Here is a 24,437-nt window from a genome sequence, read left to right as displayed (position 1 = left end):
TTGACAAGTTTAATTCTGTTGATTGTTTCAGTTATAAAGCTCTCTCATTGCCTGGCTTTACTTGTTTACATGCTAGGCACAAACATGATGCTGGATTAGACTACATATTTATTTCTACAACTTTTATAAATTATCTCAATAATATTACCATATTACTCAGGGTTATTTCAGATCATTTACACCTTTTAGGTAATTTATTTTATCCTTTAAACAAAGGTGTAAGGAGATAATATCTAAAGACAAGACAGTCTTTGTTAAATATTCTAAATAAATCAAATCATCTATATGAAGAATTTTGGATGACTAACCCTGTAGGCAAGATCCATTCTTCACATCATTTGGCAGGATTTAAATCATACATGGATGGCTTCATTTTTCAACTTACACTGAGAGAGAAGTCATAGAAGAGAGAGAAATTATTTTTTTAGATAAGTTAATGAATATAAATTATAATAAACATGTTCATCAAAGATCTAGGTTACAACCAGGATGGGGTCAGTTGTATATAGAACTCTGCAGAAGGCATTTCATGACAATAAAAAGACAAATAATATTGCACAGAATGTTGTGGTTCCTTTTTGAAATACATTTTTAGATCTAATTCTAATAATCCTCTTCAGCAAATTAATTCGTCTCTGGCATCAAGTCAACCCCACTAAATATTTTAAAAGTCTTTTCTAAATTTTTTACTCACTTTATTCAATGCCATATCCTTTGTCAGAGGCAAGTATATCGTAAGTTCTTAAAATTAAGCTATCAGTCCCATAGAGCTTACTGATTTTAAGCCTTCATTCAAAAATTTAGAAAATATTATTTTGAAATTTGCAGACAATAAAGCACCAGGTCTTAACTCCATTCCAATGGAATTATATAAATACTTCTAGAAAGAACAGTTTCCTAAATGTATATATTTATTTACATCTTTAACAACTTCACATAATATAGGACCATACTTCTCATTAGCTAAATTATTTCTTATACCTTATCCACCCATCCATCCATCCTAAGTTCATCTGTACATAAATCTTATAAAAATAATTTAGTACAGGCCAGTTATTGCCATACAGCTCTTCATAACCCCAATTACAGAACCAAAGCACAATTGATACATTTTGGTAAATACAATCAGCAGTTTATTACACCCTAACCAATTTGCTTTATTCCTTGGGAGAAAAATATGTATATGATAAATCAGCTTTTCAGGCTATTATTTTGCATGAAAATATAAATTCTAACATGCCTTAATCACCCTTATTTCTTTAGATGTTGAAAGAAGTGTTTAATTTCATGAATGGAGAATTTGTTTTTCAACATTTACTGCATTTAAATATTAAAGTCTCAGTACTGAATATAATTAAACATTTATTTGCCAGTACTAAACTAAATATTATTGTATTATTAATGGAATAATCTCAGATACTTTAATTCAAATAATTATGTGGCATTAGATAATGCTGTTACTTATCTCCCACTCTTTTTCTTCTTTTTAATCCAATTTGGAAAAAGTTTGGATAGCAATTCACCAATTGAACCAATCACTATATATAAACAGCTATAATATAAAATTAACAGCTTATGTAGATGACCTTTTATTGTTTGTAATTTTATTAACACACTTTTCCACTTTTTCTTATATTAAGGAGATTACTGGCTACAAGATTAATCATAATAAATCTAAACTTCTCATATTGACCCCTAAAATTAAAGCCTAATGCAATATTTCTTTGTGTTAAAAGAAATAAAATACATTATGTCAATATATTGTATTGAATCATAATATATTGCAAATGACCAACTAACACATACTTTCAATATCATGAAAGAAAATATAAATAAGTGGCAACATATAAAATTATTTTTTACTGATAAAATCAACAAGTTTAAATTCAAGATTTATCCACATCAGTCCTTCTTTATTCAAACCACTCTTTTACCACTGCAAGCAAAGTGATATAATACATTTAAGTTAATTTTGAGTACTTTTTTTGAGAAGTGGTTGTCCTAGAATTCCTTAGAATATTTTGATCAGGCCACATGTAAGCTTACAATATATTAGAGATATAGCAAGCTCTTTCTCTTTTCAGATCTTTATTAATTATATAAACTGAAATATGAACTATCCAGATTTAAGAACATATTCAAAAGTATATGCCAATTAAGACTACAGTGTGACTTTATTCATATAATTCCTCATCAGAGATACATATTAAAAGCATCCAAGATATAATTACAAATAGCAATCATATCTCAAATATGTTCCTAGGTTGTATATTCCATTAACAGATTGGCTACATACAAATATACACTGTATAAGTAATAGTAAGAAACCTTTGCCATTTTTTCTTAGGTTCATAGGTAGATACTAGGCTATCTGCCCTAGGGCATTTATAAGCCTAGCCAGAGTGTATTTGGCTTCCTCCTCCCTATTAGATTAGCCTACTGTGCCTCTGTAAAGTAGGTCACAGAAGGTACCCTTTAAGATTAGTTTACTGTGCCTCTGTCTAGCAGGGACACAGAAGAGATCCCAGGGGTGAATTTGCGGTCTTCCATCCACGCGTCCAGATTTCGCTTGAAGAGGGTCAGTGAGGAGCTATGTCTAACATGAATTGGGATTCTATTCCAGAGTGAGGGGAGCCTCTGGGAAATGAATCTGTCCCTCCAGCATGTCCTATTTATTTTTGTGCTGAGGTTTAAGTCCCTGGAGTGTGTAGCTCTAAGGGACTTGGATTTTTTGAGGTGGAGCATGTCCATTAATTCTGGGTTTGACATGGCTTTGTACGTCAGGCATAGATCGCCTCTGAGTAGGCAGTAAGCAACTAAGTATAGGTGGAGTTTCTTTAGTCGAGCTGCATAGGACATCTGTTTGTAGCCCATGATCCTCTTGGTGAGGTACTTTTGGGGTCTCTCCAGTTGCTGCAGGTGTCGGGTAAAGTACATCCCAAAAGGGGCATTGCATTCAATTGTGGGCCTGATGAGTGATGAGTAGAGGGGCACAATGACCTCACTTGATCTGGATGTGACCCCTTTCGTGATAAGGTGGGCTATATAGAAGGTCTTTCTAACCACTTTGGCAACGTGATTATCAAAGGAGAGATTACTATCTATGTTGGTCCCCAAATCTCTAATTACTTCTTACGTACTTAATGGATTACCACCTATGTGGTAATTTGTGGGCACCTTGTTTTTCCCAAAGGGGATGACTATGCACTTTTTAGAATTTAGCTTGGAGCCATGGCTCTGGCACCAAGCATCCATCTCTGTGAGACCCTTTTGGAGGATGCTTGTGTCAGCTGGAGATTCGATTATGGCCCCCAGTTTGCAGTCATCTGCGAACTTTGTCAGCCATAATCCCCCCGTGTTAGCCTGAACCTCATAGAAGTACATACCAAACAAGAGAGGTCCCAGAACTGAGCCCTGTGGGACACCACTTGTAACTGGTTTGGATTCGGACATAGCACCTGCGATTCTGACCATGTGGGTTCTATCCCTGAGCCAGTTTGCAACCCATCTTGTGATATAGGGGTTGATATTTAAGCTGGTAAGCTTATTTATGATGCCCGAGTGGGGTATTGTGTCGAAGGCTTTTGCGAGGTCCAGGTAGGCTGTGTGGACTACCTTGCCCTCATCTATGGCTTTGGTAACTGTTTCAAAGAAATCAACTAGGTTTAAGAGGTAAGATCTGCCCTTAACAAAGCCAAATTGGGTAGGGTCCAGTGTCTGGAGGCTCCCAATGTCTTTGTTTATGAGTTCCATGATAATACGCTCCATAGCTTTACAGACCAGACTAGTCAGGCATATGGGGAGATAGTTCCCGGGGTCCATTGTGGCACCACCTTTGTGGAGTGGGACCACTGTAGCTGTACGCCATTCTTTGGGTACATATCCTGTAGTAAGGCTAAGTTTGAACAGTGACTTAATGTGAGGGTTCAGTTCTTCTTGGAGCTCATGTAAGACACAGCCTGGGACACCAGCCGGTCCCATAGATGCTGTGTTTTTTGCTTTGGAGAGGGCAGCTTTCACCTGTGCATCTGAGATGTCAGGGAGGTTACATTCAGTTGGGATAGGCATTTGCTCCTTTGGGGGGGAAGGGGGGAGAAGTTTGCACTGAATCTGTCTTCCAGGATGTTGGCTATGTGTGTAGGTTTGGTATATTTTGTACCGTTATGCAACAATTTAGAGGATATCTGGGATTTTCCACCCATATTCTTGACATAACTAAAGAAGGCCTTATGATTATCTTTAGTGTCTAGGGCAATTTCTCTTTCAAAACTGGCCTTTGATGATTTTATGAGGGATCGAAGTTTCTTGCTAATACTGATCAGAGATGCCTTCCCTTTTTGGGATTTTGCGTCATGCAGTAGCTTCCTCCTTCTGTTGTATAGCTTATTTATGGACTGGGTAGGGTCCAGTGTATGGAGGCTCCCAATGTCTTTGTTTATGAGTTCCATGATAATATGCTCCATAGCTTTACAGACCAGACTAGTCAGGCGTATGGGGCAATAGTTCCGGGGTCCATTGTGGCACCACCTTTGTGGAGTGGGACCACAGTAGCTGTACGCCATTCTTTGGGTTCATATCCTGTAATAAGGCTAAGTTTGAACAGTGACTTAATGTGAGGGTTCAGTTCTTCTTGGAGCTCGTGTAAGACACAGCCTGGGACACTAGCCATTCCCATAGATGCTGTGTTTTTTGCTTTGGAGAGGGCAGCTTTCACCTGTGCATCTGAGATTACCGGTCTCCTGTTTTTGGAGGAGGGAGTCTTGGTTTTATTTGGGATAGCATGATCCATGCATTCCTGCAGGTGCTCATAGAATGCATTTGTAAAGGATTCTGCGGATTGGGCTGTATTATCCTCTGGCCCGGGGGCTTTGAAGGATTCCACCTCAGTCTTGAGAAGTGCAAAGTTGGCTTTTGAGAAATTCTTTACAGTGATTTTCTTGGCTGGGGGTGGGGACGGGATATGGATGTCCAGGGAAATTTGTTTATAGTCTGATCTTACCAATGAGGGGTTTACCTCTGGTGTGGAACACAGAGTCCCCATGTTGGTGATGACCAGGTCCAATATGTTGTTCCCTCTTGTGGGAGTAGTGACCAGTTGATCCATCGCGTTAGAGTTTATAAATTCAGGGAACCATTGGGCGAGGGTGTTTGGGCTTGAGTAGTTTTCCCAGTCAATGTTTGGGTAGTTGAAGTCACCCAATAACATAGTGTTTGGAGAGACCTTCATATTCTCCAGTGTTCTCAGGAATGCCAAGTGGGGTTCCTGTAATAGGGAGGGTGTTCTGTAGCAGGCTACAAACTGAAAGGCAGTTTTGCCCACTGTTAGTTGCACATGGATGGTTTCCGATGCTTCGTGCAGTGCCACTAACCTGGAGGTGTAGGTATCTTTGATGAATATAGTTACTCCCCCTCCTTTTGTGCTTCGGTCCGAGTTTTGGAGCCAAAACGCATGGCATGAGTTATAACCTGGTAGTGCTGGGGTGCTCTCAGGAGCCTTGAACCAGGTTTCTGTTACTGCACAGACATCGATTTTCTCCATACTGAGGAGAGCCTCGAGTGTGTGCATCTTGAGGTTTAGACTTCTGGCATTGAGTAACATTACCTTTAGTTTTTTTATCCTTGGGTTGTCTATGGAGGTGGGTTTGTCCTTTGAGCCTTACCTAAAAAAGGCATTATGGGGGTGGCAAGAGCTTTGGCCAGTATACGAAAGCCTAAGGGTGACAGGTGCAAGCCGTCCATAGCGAAGCAACGTGGCTTGTCAAGCATGTCATCCCAGGCTGATAGACACTGGATCCCCTTTGAATGACACCAATACTTTAGCCAGTTGTTGAAACTGATCATTTTGTCTTTATACTGTGGCATCATTCTTGGTGAGGGCAAGATGCTACTCAAGGTCAGGGTCATACCAGCCTGGGCTACATGATCAGAGAGCTCCTCTATGTCTCTTTTCATGTAGTCCAGGGAGGTACGTCTCAGGTCATTCACATCAGCATGGACAGTGATGGAGTCATACTTGTACTTGCTTTGGAGTGACCTGAGTGCTTGCGTTATGTGGCGGATCCTGGCACCCGACAGGCAGCTTACAGTGACCTTCTCCTTGTTCAGTCTGGTGAGCTGGACGTCAGTGTGCCGGACAATAGAGTCCCCTATAACAAGTGTATTTGGTGTGTTGTTTGGCCTTAAGGGCTGTGACTGTAAGGCACACTGATTTTGTGAGATATGTGATTCATGGGTATTGTTGAGGGGTGGCTGTTGCTTGGATATCTGCTTAGGAGGTCTTTGCTGTTTAGGCAGATTTTTATTTAGAGCCTCCGAGTATGTTTTTGTGTGTTTATGTGTTGGGTATGCAGATGCAATAGGTCTGTGTGAGACTGGATTTGTGGTGCGGGTGGTTACCTTTTCCTCCTGACTGACTGTGCCAGTCTTGGGTCGAGAGAGCTCTGCCTCCAGTTTGACTGTGTAACTGCATCTCTCACATGTATTAGAGTTTGTTGGAAGGAGGAGAGGGGTGTCTGTGTACATAAGGCAATTGTAACATTGCCTCAAAATTCCCAGATTCACCAGCTGGACTGGGGAGTAACCCTGAAACTGACCCTTGGACATACCAGATTAGTATAGGGAACTGTTTTTTTACTGATCAGATTTGGGAAGGGAACTGATTTTTCACTTGATCAGGAGGGACCAATTGGGAGCCTAATACTTATGAGAAGTCAAGGAGGGTGTAGTGCTTTAGTTAGTTAGTGTTTCTTTATAAGAGCTGAGCAAGTGCAGGGCTTTAGAAAGAGAATAGAGTGATTACTTTGAGAGTTTGAACAGTTCTAAGGGAAAAAGTGAAGAGCAGACTTTGTGGAGCCTGGAATAGTTTAAACCTGTTTAGGCGGTGCTGCCCGACGCTGCTCAGTGCGCAAAACCGCGCAAACAGAGAGTTGTATGGTTTTAAGAGAGAGGGAAAATAATTCTACTTTAAATGTAAATTTATTAAAGTATTTTGCTTTATAAAATTTAATAAGATTACAATATATTATCACTAGTATAAAGAAAATGATATACATTTTAAACTTTATTCATTCCAAAATATTAAACTATATCCACATCTTTTTTTTTTGTATTACAATCTTAAATACTACATCAATTGAAAACATTTTTACATTACCCAGAAATTTAATATGTGGTACTACCCCAATTTTAGTATTATTTGCAGAGGTAAGAAAAATGATTGTGTTTGATTGGGGTAATGTTTTAGGGAGAAAAACATCAGTTTAGTTTAATTGAGACTGAGTAGCTGGTTTGAGCTTTTCAGTCAAGTTTCGATTAAAAAGTAAGAAATTTGAGTGATTTCTTGAAATTTGGATATTGTGGGGTTGTAGATATTAAAGTTGAATCATCAGTGTATTGTACTATATTGCTTGAACTATGAGAGCGTAAATCTTGTTTATAAAAATATTGAAGAGAAAGAGTCATAGTATAGAGCCCTGACGGCCACCTATAGTACCTGGGAGAGGGATTATACCCTTCCTTGTCAGGGATATAAAAAGTACTATATTCCAAATTGATATCACAGGAGCTGCTGTAATCATAAGAATGAAATTTCCTTTAACAAAATATAGCAAACACAAGAGGTACAGGAATCTTGCAGTCAGAATCTATTATCTTAAGGGGGGTGCCATAGTAGGAATTTACTTTTATGTGGGTATGGTTTAATATTTCAGTGAATTACAGTTTTGATCTGTAGATGTCTGAAATTTCTGATTGAGTATTGTGTAGCACTTCCAAAAGGTACTTCATCCAGTAGTCAGAATGACTGAGTCACAGAACCAGTCACTGGAAACAGCTTTGGGTCTATATTATGTAATCGAAGAGTCTACTCTTTGAACACATAATCATCGACACATACACAGCGCATGTTGTAAACCATGAACGTCCACAATTTTTTTTCCTCTGGAAAAAAATCATGTGGCCGTAAAACAAAAAACTTTAAAACACTAATCAAGTGGGGGGCATTACCCCCCCCCCCACCCCAACTAAATATACCAACTCCGAGATCTCTCTAAATTGAAGAAAAGGGCAATTCCTGATAAAGGCCAACTGAAATTTTTCCCAAGGACAGCGTTCGCTGTGTATGTGTCGATGATTATGTGTTCGAAAAGTAGACTCTTCAATCACATAATATAGGCCAAACAGCTTCACACAAGGGATGACCAGTTTAACAAACTGATTAATTAGGATTTTCCAGGGAAGATAAATCATTCTGAGAAAATAGATGGTGTAAACATACAACCCAGTAAGTTAGTAAAACCATACCCAAAAAGGTTCTTTCCTTTAGCCCTACCACAAACTTAACAGACTGGCATTTAATAGGTTTACCTTCAAATACTCAAATTGCACATGTGCGAACAGGTATAACGGCGACTTTAAAAAGTGAAAGTCAACTGCAAAAATAAAAAAATATCGAAAAACAAATAGTGGAAATTTTTTTTCACTTTTTTTGACATATAACCACCACAAGCATCTCCCAATGTTTACCATCATGCCATGAACGTAAAATCAAACAAAGCAAAACAGTGATTCCTTCAATGAAAGTGCCACATTAAAGTCCCATGTTTACAGTAATCAATATATAACTTCCCATAGTAACATTACAAGTTTATGAAAACTGTTAGTCTGACACGGTATGGCTACCTGAAATAACATATAAATGCAAGTACATGTAGTTTGAACATATATTGATCAGGATAGTTAAGACAGCTTGCACATATTTGAAACATTATTGTTTGATATATGCCAACTCATTTTACTTGCTGTTTGTAATAAACGGCATCTATTGTTACCTCCATAATCCTCTGATCATACGATTCCAATATTTTCCTACGCTAGTGAACGCCACTAACAACATGCAGATCAAACTATGCTGGGAAAATGTTTTACAGGACACCGGAGATACGTTATTACGTATGCAACATTATTTAAGGTCGTACTGCATCTGTGCAAATGTTTAATAATCGAATTGCACTCAACGGTTGACCTTTACAGATTCGCACATATTCATTTCGCATAACAGCTAACTTGCAAATGGTAGTTCGACAATCTCACACTCGCCCGTGTGTGATTCGCGGAATTAAAGGTAAACCATTAAATATGCCATCAAAGTGTTCTGAATGCAAATTCACACAGATAAATAATGAAAAACTAAACAGAAGAAGAAAACAATTTAATATCTTAGTGATGCTTTATGTATTTGGCCTTAATTTCTATACATTTTATGTGACATTACTAGTGTTTTCAACATGTAGAACAAATGCAGCTTCTAAAAACACAGAATAATTTAATATAAACCTGCTATTGTGGCAAATTACCAACAAGAAAACCTGACAAAAACAAAAATTAAAGATTGCAACCACTATGACAAGCAATATGTAATCTAATCATGTGCATGTTAGTAGCCAAAAGGACATCAGATGATTTACTGAGCTTGTCTTTACAAAAACATTGTATGTCAGAACCACATTACAGAAGAAAAGAAACTCAAGCAACCAGGTAGCTTTGTCCTCAGTGAAGTGGCTGCATCACCTGCTTTCCTTAAACTATATAACAAAATCTAAGACCACCCTACATAAAGAAATGCAGATTTTTGAGTTAAATATGTACATATATAAGATATATTGTTATCAGCTGTCAGGTGAAGGAAAGATAGTTCTACACAAGGATGAATCACAGAATCCTATCAACAAAAGACTAAGACTGCCCTTAACAAAATATAATCAAGCTCAAGAGGGGCTGTGATATTAGAGTTGGAATACTAAGAGTGGAGCCACTACAGAATGGGATAATTTTTTTTATGTATATCTTTTAATATTTCATTGCAGTACAGTTTCAGTCAGTTGGTTACATGATTTTGTGATTCACTCTAATGCTGCACTACCAACAGTAACAGGGTCAAACATATCGTTATTGTGTAGTGTTAGAGCAGCCTTTTTGTGCCATGTATATTTATTTGTGGGACATCTACATAGTTTGCCACACTGCTGCAGAAGGAGCCATGCCATCATATATTATCTACATTCTCTATTGCCTTTTGAAAAGACTTGGTTGTTTTACATAGACATTTCATTACATTTATCTTCACTGTTTCAGGAAAAAAAGCATGTTCATTCTTAAATTTATTTCCACCCTACTCTTCTTTTGAAAACTATGGTCTCCCTTCCAGCCCCTGTATTTTTTTCTTTTATTCTGAATTATTTCACATCTCGTAGTGTCTTATGAATCCATATTATACTCCCTTATCTTATATTCTTAATATGAAAATAAACATATAATTCTTATTCATCTTTTTATCCCCTAATCTGTTAACCATCTTGAACCATCCTGGTTACACTTTTTGCAGCCCCTCTGCAAGTCTTTATCCTCCCCTGTTGGAAAGCCACCAGAACTGTACACATTATTCTAGTTATAGATTTATCAGTGCCTTGTGCTCTGGCATACTCATAATCCTATCTGTAAAAATTGGCCGCTTGAAAATACATCCCCACATTTTATTAGTTTTGGTCACTGCCTTTTTATACTACTCAGATGAGAAATCCCAAATGTCTTTTCAGCTCAGCAGCAAAGATGTTTAGTCCCTCTGAACTCATATTCACATGAATTATTATGTAGAAGATGTAGTACTCTGTGACTACTTCCAGTAAACTTCATCCATCATCTATTGGGCAAACTCAACAACCTCTCCCAGTCTCTTTTCAGACTTTCTTCCCTCTCACATGTATTAGCTATTATACTTTGAAAAGGTCTGCAACTTCTGTGCATGTTTCTCCATTGCATCAGTTTTGTATAGTGTTATAATAGTCTTGTTGTACCATCCATATTTATTTTCTATTTTGTTAAAGGGTCATGGCCAGCACAAAAAGGAAGTTATGTTTTACAGAGGAGGGCAATGATATATTAAAACATTATATTACATAACAAATAAACACTTGCTTGGTGGCTGAAGGAGATAATTAACCTAATAAGTCTGCACTGTAACCATTTTTACATATTTCATTTGTTATTCTAACCAGAGCCTCATATATTCAAAGCATACCAATCAGCTGCCAAGAATTTTGCAATGTTCCTGATTTTACTTCATATTTTTGGCCTTTTCCAAGTAAAATTTCAGATTTTTTGGTAAATCTCTGAAGATAGATGGCAAGAGTCATGTGGGATAAGCTAAATCTTCCAATAGAACAAGGTGGCTTGGGATTACCTAATTTGAAATTGTATTTCAGAGCTACACAGTTAAGGCTCCTATACATAGCACAAGCAGAAAGCTATAATTCAAAGAGGAAAGAGATGAGGATGAAATTGGGGGAATCTCAAGAAACAAGGAGAGACTGGGATTTTGGATGCAGATCTTTAAGGAGAATAACAATAACCATACAGAATATTATATTCATAAAGTAGCAGAAATTATTCTAAAAATTAAGCCAACACTGGAATGGAGAAAGGAAATTCTGCCAATAGAAATGACTGTAATTAGGGATACAGACAATAGACAAGAGGGGGCTGGAATTTACTGGAAAAAAACTAGCAAAAGAACCAAGGTGTTGGGAGCAAATAATTAGAGAGGGAAAGGTAATAGAATGGGAAGAGACCAATAATTTATTTGGACTGCAGACTAGAGATTGCCTTTCCCATCAAGGATTTATATCAGAGTATAGGTAAAGAGAAAGAAATAGAGGGATCTTAAGTGAAAGACCAGCACTGCTAGAGTTTTTAGTAAAATCTGGAACAGAAATTGATGTTAAAAAAGGAATAATTAGAGCATATACAATATTGCATGATAACTATAAGAATGAATAAGAGGAGGTTAGAAAGGATTTGGAAGAGAGATTGGATAAACAATTCACAAAGAAAGAAACAATAGGAGTTTTATATATATATATATATATATATATATATATATATATATATATATATATATGGGTCGTAGTCTTATTATCGAAAGTATGTTTCATCGAAACGTACATGACCGAGCTCACCTTCGTGAAAGTGCATTTTGTCGAAAATGCACTTTTGCTGAAAGGTAACTAAGCAAATAGTTGTTTGCATGTAGATTTAGTTGTACATCATCATGGACTGTTGATTGTATAACTAAACAAACTGTTGCTTAGATTGCGGTACAGCGGGGATAAGGGAATACTCCCTTTTCCCCACTGTAATGCAATCTTGGAGTGACAGTATTAAAGTAGGGGGTGTGTGGGGGGTGTAAGGGGGCTTAACCCCTGCATAAACGTGAGTATTGTTTTTTTTTTTTTTGCAAAAGTGCATTTTTAATAAAATGCACTTTCGTGAAAATGAGTTTGATCTTGTACATTTTGATGAAATGTACTTTTGATGGCTCAACATAGATCCATATATATATATATATATATATATATATATATATATATATATATATATGTCTCCCAAATAAGCAACAAAGTCTAGAAGATTTAGGATCTTTGCTTGGAAATGTTCACATAGGTATTTTTATACCTAGACTCCAAAGAATTTTCCTTAGGTAAATAGCAAATGTTGGAGGTGTGATGGGGAAGAAAGAAATAATTGTGCACATATTTTTGGGAGTGTAATGAGTTGGCAGACTTTAAAAATTCCCTGCAGATTACTCTATCAGAAATATGGGGTATAACTAAGGAAATATTTTTTGGACTATAATACAGATTTGGAATTGCCTAGATATAGTAAGGCCTTGCTTTGTCTAATTATGGTGGCTGCCAAAAAAGCGATTACTACAAAATGCAACTCAAAGTCTAAACCAACTGTATGAAAAGCAGTGAATATAGTAACAGAGATAAAACAACTGGAAATTGGATCCTTAGAAAAAGGTAGGAGTAAATTACATAGAAAAATGGGAATTGTGGGAACAATAGATGCAGAATAATGTTTTGGAGGAGAAATGAGGTTTAAAAGAGGCAGGATTTGAATGAGCTATGTAATGTTTGACTGACAATGACTGAATAGATTATAAGTGATGTATAATGTTTACAATTAAAATATGTCAACATGGCTTGCTGTAAATGTATGATTGCCCATGTCATAAGGAGTAATTTAATAAAGATGTTTCTTGTTTAAAAAATGTCAGACATTAGAGTTTTATGCTTTATATTGGTCAGAGAATGCACGTTGATGCAAAACATACTGTTCTATTAACCTTTAAATGAATCGGTGTAATATTTAAAATTGCCCCTGATTTTTGGTCTTTGTCTCCGCCCTCCATTATTTTTGGATTTCTCTCAGAACTTTTGAGCAAAGAAGTTGAGCAGTATGATTCCATGTATCCATGTTTCAACTTTTCTGGAACATGTGCATTATACATTGTGGTTTATTTTCAATCAGATTGTTTCAGTCAAAATTGCATTTAATCTCATGTCATGAAATGAATATTAGCGAATGGTCAAAGCTTGCAGACTGATGCAAATCCTTAAGGAGAATAAGAACAACCATAAGAATATTATATTCATAAAGTAGCAGAAAGTATTTCAAGAGCTAAGCCAACAAAAAAATGGAGAAAAGAGATTTGTAAGTTCATAGAATAGTACTAGACTAATTGCCCTTGTGAGCCATTTTAAGCCAAACCAATTAGCCCATGTGGAAATCAAACCCTGCACCTTGTGGCCATAAAGCAAATATCTTAACCATTATGTCATCCTCCTTCTTGTGTAAATTAGTACCAGGCTAACCATACTTGTGGGCCATTCCAAGCTCAATTAATTACCCCATGTGGGAATCAAACCTAAGAATCAATCACAGAAGGTTACAAAAGATCGGAAAGAGAGACTGAATAAGTAATTCACAAAGAAACAATGAGATGATATATGTATGGCCCCCAAATATGCAGCAAAATCTAGAAAATATAGGAATTTTGTTTGAAAGTGTTTGCATAGGTATTTTTATAACCCATGCATACTTCAAAGAATTTTTCAGGTGGACACCAAATGCTGGTGTTGTGATAGGGGCAAAAGAGATAACTAGGAATATATGTTTTGGGAGTGTAATGCGTTGGCAGACTTTAAAAATTCCACAAAGAGCACTCTGTCAGAAATTTGGAGCGAGTAAATGGGTGTAATTTTTTTGAGCTGCGATACAGGATCTGAAATGTCTAGACATAGTAAGGCCTTGTTAATTTTAATTCTGATGGTTGCCAAATAAAAAAAAACAACTACAAAATGGAAATCAAAGTCTAAATAAGCCAACTGTATTTGAAGTAGTGAATATTGGAACATTAATAAAAGAAAAGAACTGGAAGTGGGATCTTTAGAAAAGGCTAGGAGCAAATTACGTAGAAAAAAATGGAAATTGTGGGAATATGCAGAATAATGTTTTGGAGAAGGCGTGAGGTTCAAGGGAAGGCAGTAATTGAGCAATTTATGTAATGTTGAATTGATGATAATTGTATAGAGGAATATATGTAATGTATAATATTTTTAACTGTGAACATGTTAATATGGCTTGCTTTCTTTTACACAGGTGTATTTTGCTTATGTCATAAGTGATAATTCAATAAAGGTATTAAAAATAAAGTTTTCAAATTCACCAGAAAATAACTTAATAAGAGAGTTGTATCTTCTTCAGGAATGCCTCCCATTGCTCACAGTTATCATGGGATCCTTGAAGCCCCCCTGCACACCCTTACTCATGTGTGCTAACCCTGACAGAACTGCACACGTCCAAAAATGGTGGTGAATGTTTACCTATTGATGGAATCTCTACAGTTTTCATGTAATTTTATATTATGGACCCTGAATACTTTACAATGGAGTATTTTATATTTATCTCAGATTTTAGTTATCTTATTCCTTCATTTTTGTTTTGTGAAAGTGGAAGCTTTTGGTCCTGTAATTGTTTGAGTCAGCTTTTTATATTTTGTTATATTATTGAATATTATGTGGTCTTCTGTTGATGGATTCCTGGAGTATTGGAGATTATGAATTTTTGTGGCTATTAGTTTCCTTTTTCGGGATGCCATTTTGTAGGCATTTGGAGAAATCTCCCAGAGGTTACCTTATGCAATGTTTCTGTCACTGTTTGAAGAATATTTTTTTCCAGCACTAGAACTTTTGGATGATATTTAGAAACACTGAATTTTTAGACATTTTTGTAACGTAGCACCCAATAGCATTTTCGGACAGCTGTTTTGGAGTTAACTGCTTCAGTCATCATTTAAACTAACAAGAAGTCCTGTCTTTATGTCTTGGACATTACCTGTATTTGTATCATTTGGGATATTTTGGACTTTTGTCATCTTTAACCTGGACATTAGATACATTAGCAGTAGGCTGTCCATAATTTAAACAGTTGCTTGTTCATTTATCCTGCTACCTTCATGTTTGTTTGCTTGCTATGGTCATAATTATCATTCCTTAGATAGTATTAGTAAATACTGAAGTCTTATTACAATATTTAGCTAATTAGTTTTGTTATCTTAAAGGTCTTATGTTGTAAATTATACATATTTTGTTATAATATTTTTGTTCTTATTGTATATTCATTGCTTCTGTTTGAATTATTTTTAAGTTTATAGGAAAAAAAGTACTATAATAAATATGGATTTGAAGTTGCAGCTGAACTCGATCCCTGCCTCTAACCTCAGCTGTAGATATTAGAGTACTAAATGCCCTTCCCTAAGAGTATCACTATGCAAACAGAATATGTCTAAAAGAAATTAGTGACAATACCTCACCAAACCAGAAGGCAAGAAGGCACAAAAAAAGTTGCTAGATAAAAGAACTTGATAATTTATTTGTAAAAATAATAAAATAAATGTGAGCGCTTTCGTTTAACAAATGTAAACTTCATCAGACAAATGAATAACATCAATCTGAAATTTAAATAGTACACTCTACTTTCTGATTGGATGAAACTACTGACATCATCCCAAGAAAATGAACCCCTCATGTCCCATAATAAATTGAAGTTCTTTAACATATATATATATATATATATATATATATATATATATATATATATATAAATTCTAATCATTTGTAATTGTGCCAAACTGTTGTACATAAATCATAAACCTTAAACAATGTGTAAATGAATAAATAAATGAGTAAATAAATGCATACATGCTGTTCTTAATGCATCTAGGATATACCGAATACACATAATCTTATAAATGTTACAAAAATGTATATATATATATATATATATGGATCCCTATCACATGGTCAACACTCATTTGTTCGACAGTTCATTTGGTCAACAAGCAGTTTTATGTGGGGGGGCTTCACCATCCACACCCCCCAATGTGGGGAGCTGTGCCCCCCACCCCCCTAACTATATATATCAACTCCAGGGTCGCAGAACATTGGGGAGGGGGGCAAATCTGCCTGTCGACCAAATGAATTGTCGACCAAATGAGTGTCCATCAAATGGCTTGTCGACCATCTCAGGTAGACCCATATATATATATATATATATATATATATATATATATATATATATATATATGTGTGTGTGTGTGTGTGTGTGTGTGTGTGTGTGTGTGTGTGTGTCCCTACAATAGGAAATGGTTTTATACTATTTATTCATGCTAAATATCATGCTGCCCCTTCAACTATTTTGTTTCTTTCTAGGGCTTTGAGTTTTAAAACAGGTGTGATGGAAGTTATTTCATTGATGCCTGGCCACTTGTCTGCTCTCAATAAAACCTGCCAGTTTAGTTCTTTTACTTCCAAATGGACACCCCATGGTCTCTTGTCATGTATGTCTACATGGTCAATGGCCATAAATCTAAAATTGTGGTCAGTGTTGACATGAATGTGCCTCGCCAAGGCATTATTCAAGTTGTTCTTTTTGATGGTATATACATGTTCATAGATTCTGTGGCTAAATTTCCTCTCTGTTTTACCTATGTAAAACACTGGAAATAGGTCACATATAGCCACATATACTATTGCTTTAGAAGAGCAGTTGTAGCTACCTTTAATACTGTATTCCAGATTATTAATAATGAATAATGAAATTTCAGATTGAGTTTATTAATTTGTCTGATGAAGTTTACAGTTGTTAAACGAAAGAGCTCATGTGTTTATTTTATCATTTGTATGAGTGTTGGTTTAGAAATGCATTGTGCATTTGCATATATGTGGCTGGCCTTTTGACAAGAGATCGTGGTACAGTGCTGATCAGGAAATTTGCCTTTTCCCTACTGTAGTGCAATCTCGGAGTTGGAATATTTAATGTGTGGTGGGGTGAAGGGGGGGCTTGCCCCCCTGCTAAATAGTTTGTCATGCTGTATGCAGTGTTCTACTGCAGTTTACAGATGTCGAGAAAGGTTGAATTTGCTTAAGGAAATGTGTTTGCAAAATTCTGACCTTCTCGACATTCCATTTCTTCTATCTGCTTCGATATTTTAGGTAGGATTTTGTTTTGATCATCGACCTTATGATAGTAAACCATATAATATATATATATATATATATATATATATATATATATATATATCAAGCAGGTTCCCTCACACACACACACACACACACACACACACACACACACACACACACACACACACACACACACACACACACACATTGTTGCTTATCTAATATCATAACTACACCCCATTTCTCTACTTTTTAGTGTCAGGCTCTCCTTTCTAGAGAACAGACGGAGATATATCTTATTGCAATTTTCTGTTGTTCTGCTATTCTGCATTTTATCCTCTACATTCTGTTTCATACACTAAAATATGACTTCTTAATTTTATTTGAGATATTTTTAGCACTAGTTCAGTCTAAAATGTTGTGCTCTATTGGTCAAGAAACGTGAGCAAAATAGCTTCTGTCCACATCATCTACTATTTTTGCTCAGCCTACTCATCCATATAACCTGAACTCTCACACAGAGCGATAAAGCCCTGACTGCACCCCAGACTACCTATGTTCAACTAGTGGCACAGGCACTGGAGAGAACTGGCTGGGCAGGTTGGGAGTGAGAGTCTGATATCAGCTTGCCCATGGTTTAGCTAATTGAAACAGTACTGATTTTATGAACTTTATTTATACTCTAACTTGGGAATGGGGTCCATTGCCATCATGGTATTAGAAACATAAAATACTTGGAATAATTAAACTGGGGGAGAGAGGCATCTTGGCTTGCTACATTAGTGACATTTACAGGAATGCAAATGTTTCACTCACAACCTAATGTGCCCATACAGCAAACTCAAGATAGTACTTATGGTCATAAACTCAAGGGATCTAGCTGTTTATTTCAATGATCAAACCATCCGTTGTTGCCCTAGTTTATTGTAGCAGCACATCTTAACTAATGATGTGTTTTTGTCAAACTGATCAGCAGGTCAGCATGTAAACATGACTGCTAGTAAAAGGCAGAAACACTGGTGGTGGATCTTGATAAGAGTGCTGTTTATGTGTGGGAACTGCTTGAGATCAACAAAGTGCTTGAGGTTTAAAACTTAGACTTTGCACAGATATGCAGGTGGAAAGGAATGGAGGATGTGTGCGTGGGGGATATGTATGTATGTATGCATGCATGCATGTGTTTATATTCTTGCAGCTGGCAGCATACACAATGACAAGGAAAAGATCTTTTTTTCAGGAAACATTTAGAAAAAAGGCAGCTGGGAACTGCTGAGATAGAAAATATTGTGCTACGCATACAGGTCAGACAGCTGTACAAATTACCTTTAAATGTATTTCTATATTTTATTTTATTGTATTTATGTAGCATTTGTTTATCAGGAGGGTCTGTCTGGGATGTCAAGCATACCATTTTCAGCAGAGACCAGGGAGAAAAGCTTCACATTGATGAGAAGTCATTTATACATTGAGTAATAATAGTGTGTACAGGAACACCTAGGCACATATATAATGATATTGCAGATGTGCAAAAAGTAAAAACATTAAATGAAGCTAATTAATAAGACATAATATATTAAAATATGAGTATATAATTTAGAAAGCAAACATATACATCATAACTAGAAAATATATTTAGCTTTTAAATTAACTTAAGGTGGAGTAGTACTGGCTGAGAGCTACACTTTGGAGGTTTTCACTTGTATTTGTGTTTATTTTATGTGCTTCTTTCTTCTGCTTTTTTCTCTAGATAACACCCTCTTGCTTCATGATCAGTGGTTTACATCCGTTTTTGATATAGCTCTTTGACTATTATTACTCTGCTGTATTAAGAGTTATTCTTTGTAAATTGCCTTATCTTGGTGTAGCATTTGTCCATTGCATGAGATAAGGTAAGAAAAGTGGTAATATGCAAACTGAGGACTTGCACTGAGGTCATACTGTTGATTCCTCATTGCTAATTATTAGAGCACTTTGTGAGAGTTAAACTTGCTAAGAAGTTAGCTGATACAGGCTTGATAAAAAGGCAAAATACAGTATTCTACAGACATTTGCAATATTGTGGACCATACAGACTAGAATCAAACTGTATTAATCATAAAATAAAATGTGTATAGTATGAGTGAGTAAACCTGTGATAATCTACAATTTCTTGAGTTAGCTAACACTGCTCTCAGGAATATTTTGAAGATTGTTTGTCTGAATGAGTCAGAAAAACAGTGACATTCACTTCATACTACTTTTTTCCAATCCAAAGCATGGATTTTAGAGTAAATCAGACAGCAAGACAACGTTTGACTCAACATTTTCTTCTCATTTCCTGAACATATGTTGTTACTTAATGTTCCCTGATGGGAAAGGTGCCAACAAATTGGATGTCAAGGAAAAAAATCTGCATTTTGAAGTTCTGCAGCTTTATTATATGTGTGTCACTCGTCTATTAAATGGAGCGAGGTTATCCAACTTGGTTCGTGGTGGTGCTTTTTTGTTTATTGGCTTTTCATTGCACCATTTATCCATTTTTTTCTAAGATATCAAAACATACTTTCCCCATGCACAAAAGCACACTTGACTAATATGTTAAGATTCACAGATGACCAGTGTCATTGTGTAGCTGTCCTAGCTGTTCGTAAAGAGGCTTTATATTTATCTGAAGTCTGTGTGTCTATATCTATCTCTCTCTCTCTCTCTCTATATATATATATATATATATATATATATATATTATATATTATATATTGATACACACACACACACACACACACACACACACACACACACACACACACACACACACGTGTGTGTGTGTGTGTGTGTGTGTGTGTGTGTGTGTGTGTGTGTGTGTGTGTGTGTGTATGTATGTGTGTGTTGTATAACCTCACAATGTGTTATATGGTCTTCATTTGCAAGGACTGAGAGAAGGGGAGACATAGACAATGTATTAGAGCTGAGATAATTGATCTGGCAATTGTGTTTAAATGCTTGTCAAGAGCCTGACATCAATAATAGTATTTCTATCTACAGTATATTAAAACACAAAGCCATGGTTATTTTATTTTGTTAGATGTGGCCACATAATTATTGAATTTTAGGTCAAATTATTTTTTACTTTTTAAGTTTTGATTACATTTATCATTTAAACTCTATTCATGTTTTATTAATTTATATCTGTGAACTGAGGACATATTTTTTTTCATTATTGAAGGTGTATATATTTTTTGGTGGTTGTGTCTTTAAGGAAACCTGAAAGCAGTGTACTTTAAATGGAACCCAGCTTGTGATTGGTTAAGAAAGAAATTTAAGTAGTTTGGAAGAGAATATATTTTAACTCTGATGACGTCCCAGTGTTTAGGGGAAGAAAGTGCTCATTTCATTAAAGTTTTTACAGCTGGAATCTGGCTTTCCGTAGCTTCAGTTCTTTAATTTTCTTTAATTTTTAGTTTAATTCATTCTGCAATATCCCCACAAATAAAATTTAATTAAGAGAACTTGACTAAATTGCTCTTAACCAAACTACCGTATTTCCCCGAAAATAAGACCAGGTCTTATACTCTTTCCCCCACTGAAATACGCATCAGGGCTTATTATCAGGAGATGCCTTATTTACCCCCACCATACAACAATCTACATTTATTCATTTATTTATGTACACAAATCGACATTTATTCATGTACAAAAATCGACATTTATTCATGTATACAAATTGACATTTATTTGGTACTTTTCTGTTACTGGACAACAGTTCTAAGTAACGCATTAACAGTTGTGTGAGAATTCTACATAAACAGTGCAACAAACATTTCAGCTTCAGAATATTTACACCTTGGCTTTCACAGTGCAATATTTCATGCTTAACAGAAAGTGCAGAAAAATCTCAATACATGTTGCCTGCACTACCAGGCTATAACTCATACCACACTTTTCAGCCATGTAACCTGGACTGGAACACCAAAGGCAGAGGTGTGCCCATATTCATTACGGATATCTATACCTCCAGGCTAGTTTCTCAGTATAATGCAGCTGAGGTTATCCAAGTGCAGCTAACTCTGGGCAAAACTGCAATCCAAATTGTAGCTTGCTACAGATCCCCCACCATGCCCCAGGATTCCAACTCCTCTTTTCTTGATGTACTGGAAAATATTAAGGTTCAACCAAACACCCTAATAATGGGCGATTTCAACTACTCCACCATTAACTGGGAAAACTACTCATGTACCAACTCCTTCATTCAACGCTTTCTGAAATTCATAAACTCTAATGCCCTGGATCAACTTATCCACTCCCCCACCAGGGGCAACAATATCCTAGATCTAGTCATTACCAACATGAGTGACCGGTGTTCCACACCTGAAGTCAATGCCTCATTGGTCTGATCCGACCATAAGCTAATTAATCTGGATATCCACATCCTGCCCCCACCCCCCATTAAGGAAACCATGGTAAAAAATTTCTCCAAAGCCAACTTCATGCTTCTTAAGACAGAAGTGGTGAACTTCATGACACCCATGCAGATGGACAATACAGTTACAACTACTGAATCCTACACAATTGCACTTTATAACCACTTACACGAGTGCATGGATCGTGCTATCCCAAACAGAACCAAGATGCTATCCTCCAAAAAAAGGAAGCCAATCTGGTGGTCCCCTGCCATAAACAAACTGTACAACAGAAGGAAGAAACTGTTGCAAAAGAGAGTAAAATCCCATGAGTGGAGGAGCTCCCTGGTCAGCCTCAGTAAGAAGCTGCAATCCCTGATAAAATCCTCCAAAGCTAGTTACGAAAACAAAATCGCCACTGATTCTAAAGACAACCACAAAGCATTCTATAGCTATGTCAAGAATCTCAATGGCAACACTCAGATCTGCTCTGAGGTACAGCACAATGGCACTAAATATACAGACCCAACTGATATTGCCAACATCCTGGCAGATAGGTTCAGTGCTAACTTTACTCCCCTCTCACCCCTAAAGAGCCCATCTCTATACTGGAAGAATGCAAAGTTCCTGTAATCACGGCTGTACAGGTAAAAACCACACTCTTCAAAGCCAAGAACACAGCATCCATGGGACCAGACAACATCCCAGGCTGCATTCTACATGAACTACAGAATGAACTGGCACCCCCACCTAAGTACCATGTTCAGTTATAGCCTCACCTCAGGCTTTGTGCCTGCTGAATGGTGCACAGCAATGGTTATCCCACTCCACAAGAGGGGAGACACCACAGACCCCAGGAACTACTGCCCCATTAGCCTGACGAGCCTGGTCTGCAAGGCCATGGAAAGTATCATCATGGAACTTATAAACAAAGACATTGGTAATCTCCAAACTCTGGACCCCACCCAGTTCGGGTTTGTAAAAGGCAGATCATGTCTCCTAAATCGGATAGACTTCTTTGAAGCAGTCACCAAAGCTGTAGACGAGGGTAAGGTGGTTCACACAGCCTATCTAGATCTTGCCAAGGCTTTTGACACCATCCCCCACTTTGGAATTATAGATAAACTCACTAAACTAGGTATAAATCCCTATGTCACAAGATGGGTTGCCAACTGGCTCTTTGACAGAACCCACACTGTGAAAGTAGCAGACTCCAAATTCGACTTCAGACCAGTGACAAGTGGAGTACCACAGAGTTCAGTCCTGAGTCCTCTCCTGTTTGGTATCTACTTATCTGAAGTACATGCTAACACAGAAGGTCTTTGGCTAATGAAGTTCTCAGATGACTGCAAACTAGGAGCCATAATCAAAACTCCTAACGATGTGGACATCCTACAAAAGGACCTCACTGAGACAGATGCCTGGTGTCAAAGCCATGGCCTCAAGCTCAATGCCAAAAAGTGCATTGTCATCCCCTTTGGTGAACTACGACATAGGCAGTAGTATACTTAACACCGAAAGTGTGATAAGAGACCTTGGGATACAGGTGGACAGTAGTCTCTCCTTTGATAATCACATCACCACAGTAGTCAGGAAATCCTTCTGTGTGACACACCTCATCACAAAAGGTTTCTCATCCGGAAAAAAAGAGGTAATTGTTCCCCTCTACTCATCACTCATTAGACCCATTATAGAGTACAATGCCCCTTTTGGTATGTACCTCACAAGACATCTACAACAACTGGAAAGACCACAGAAATACCTCACAAAGAGGATTACTGGCCTCAATCAGATGCCCTACGCAGACCGTCGCAAAAAACTCCATCTTTACTCCGTCGCATACCGCCTACTCAGAGGTGATCTCTGCCTAACATACAAAGCTATGTCAAACCCAGAGCTGTTGGACATGCTCCATTTAAAGAAATCCCAATCCCTCCAAGCTACACACTCTAGGGACCTAAACCTTGTCACCACAATAAACAGAACATGCCGGAGGGATAGATTCCTGTCCCAGAGACTTCCCATACTCTGGAATAAACTACCTATCTATATCAAACAAAGCTCCTCATTAGCACTCTTCAAGAAAAATCTTGATGATTGGATGGGAAATAGGAAACTCACCCTGGGGATCACTCCTGTGGCTCTGTTTGACAGTGGCACAGGAAAATTATTTTCTTGGGTGCAAAAGCCAGAGTACCTTTTTGGCCGGGCTTGTATATGCCCCAGGGCCGATAGCCTAGTACCTACCTATGAAACTATTGTATTGGAGGAGGGGAATAAAACTGAAAGCAGAAACAATCCATTCTGTTGCCCCAATAATGGAAAAGTTATTCAAATACAGTCATGCCATCTACTTCTGGAACATTGTCATAAGTCTCCAACCCCCAAATTCCAGCCTGAATTTCTTGCAACTCCATTTCCTGTAGAACTATTGGCCCCAATCTGTCATGCCTAGCAATAGAGCTCTCCTTAAATGAGCACTGCTTGTCCAAGTAGCCTGTTCATAGTGCATTGGCAACAAAGCTGTCAGTGATTTTATCCCATGAAATTTTCACCCAAGTCACGACCTCTTGCAGGCTAGGCTTCACAAAGTTTCCATACTGATTTCTCTCCATTCTATTTTCAATGGAGTCATTGAGTTCTATGGGCAAATGGTCCTTGAATGGCTTGTTTATTGCAATATCAAGAGTCTGGAGATAGT

This window comes from Protopterus annectens, chromosome 14.part0 (genome assembly GCF_019279795.1).
Source record: "Protopterus annectens isolate FY-2018-M chromosome 14.part0, PAN1.0, whole genome shotgun sequence".
Lineage (NCBI taxonomy): Eukaryota > Metazoa > Chordata > Ceratodontiformes > Protopteridae > Protopterus > Protopterus annectens.
Note: the sequence above shows the minus strand (reverse complement) of the source record.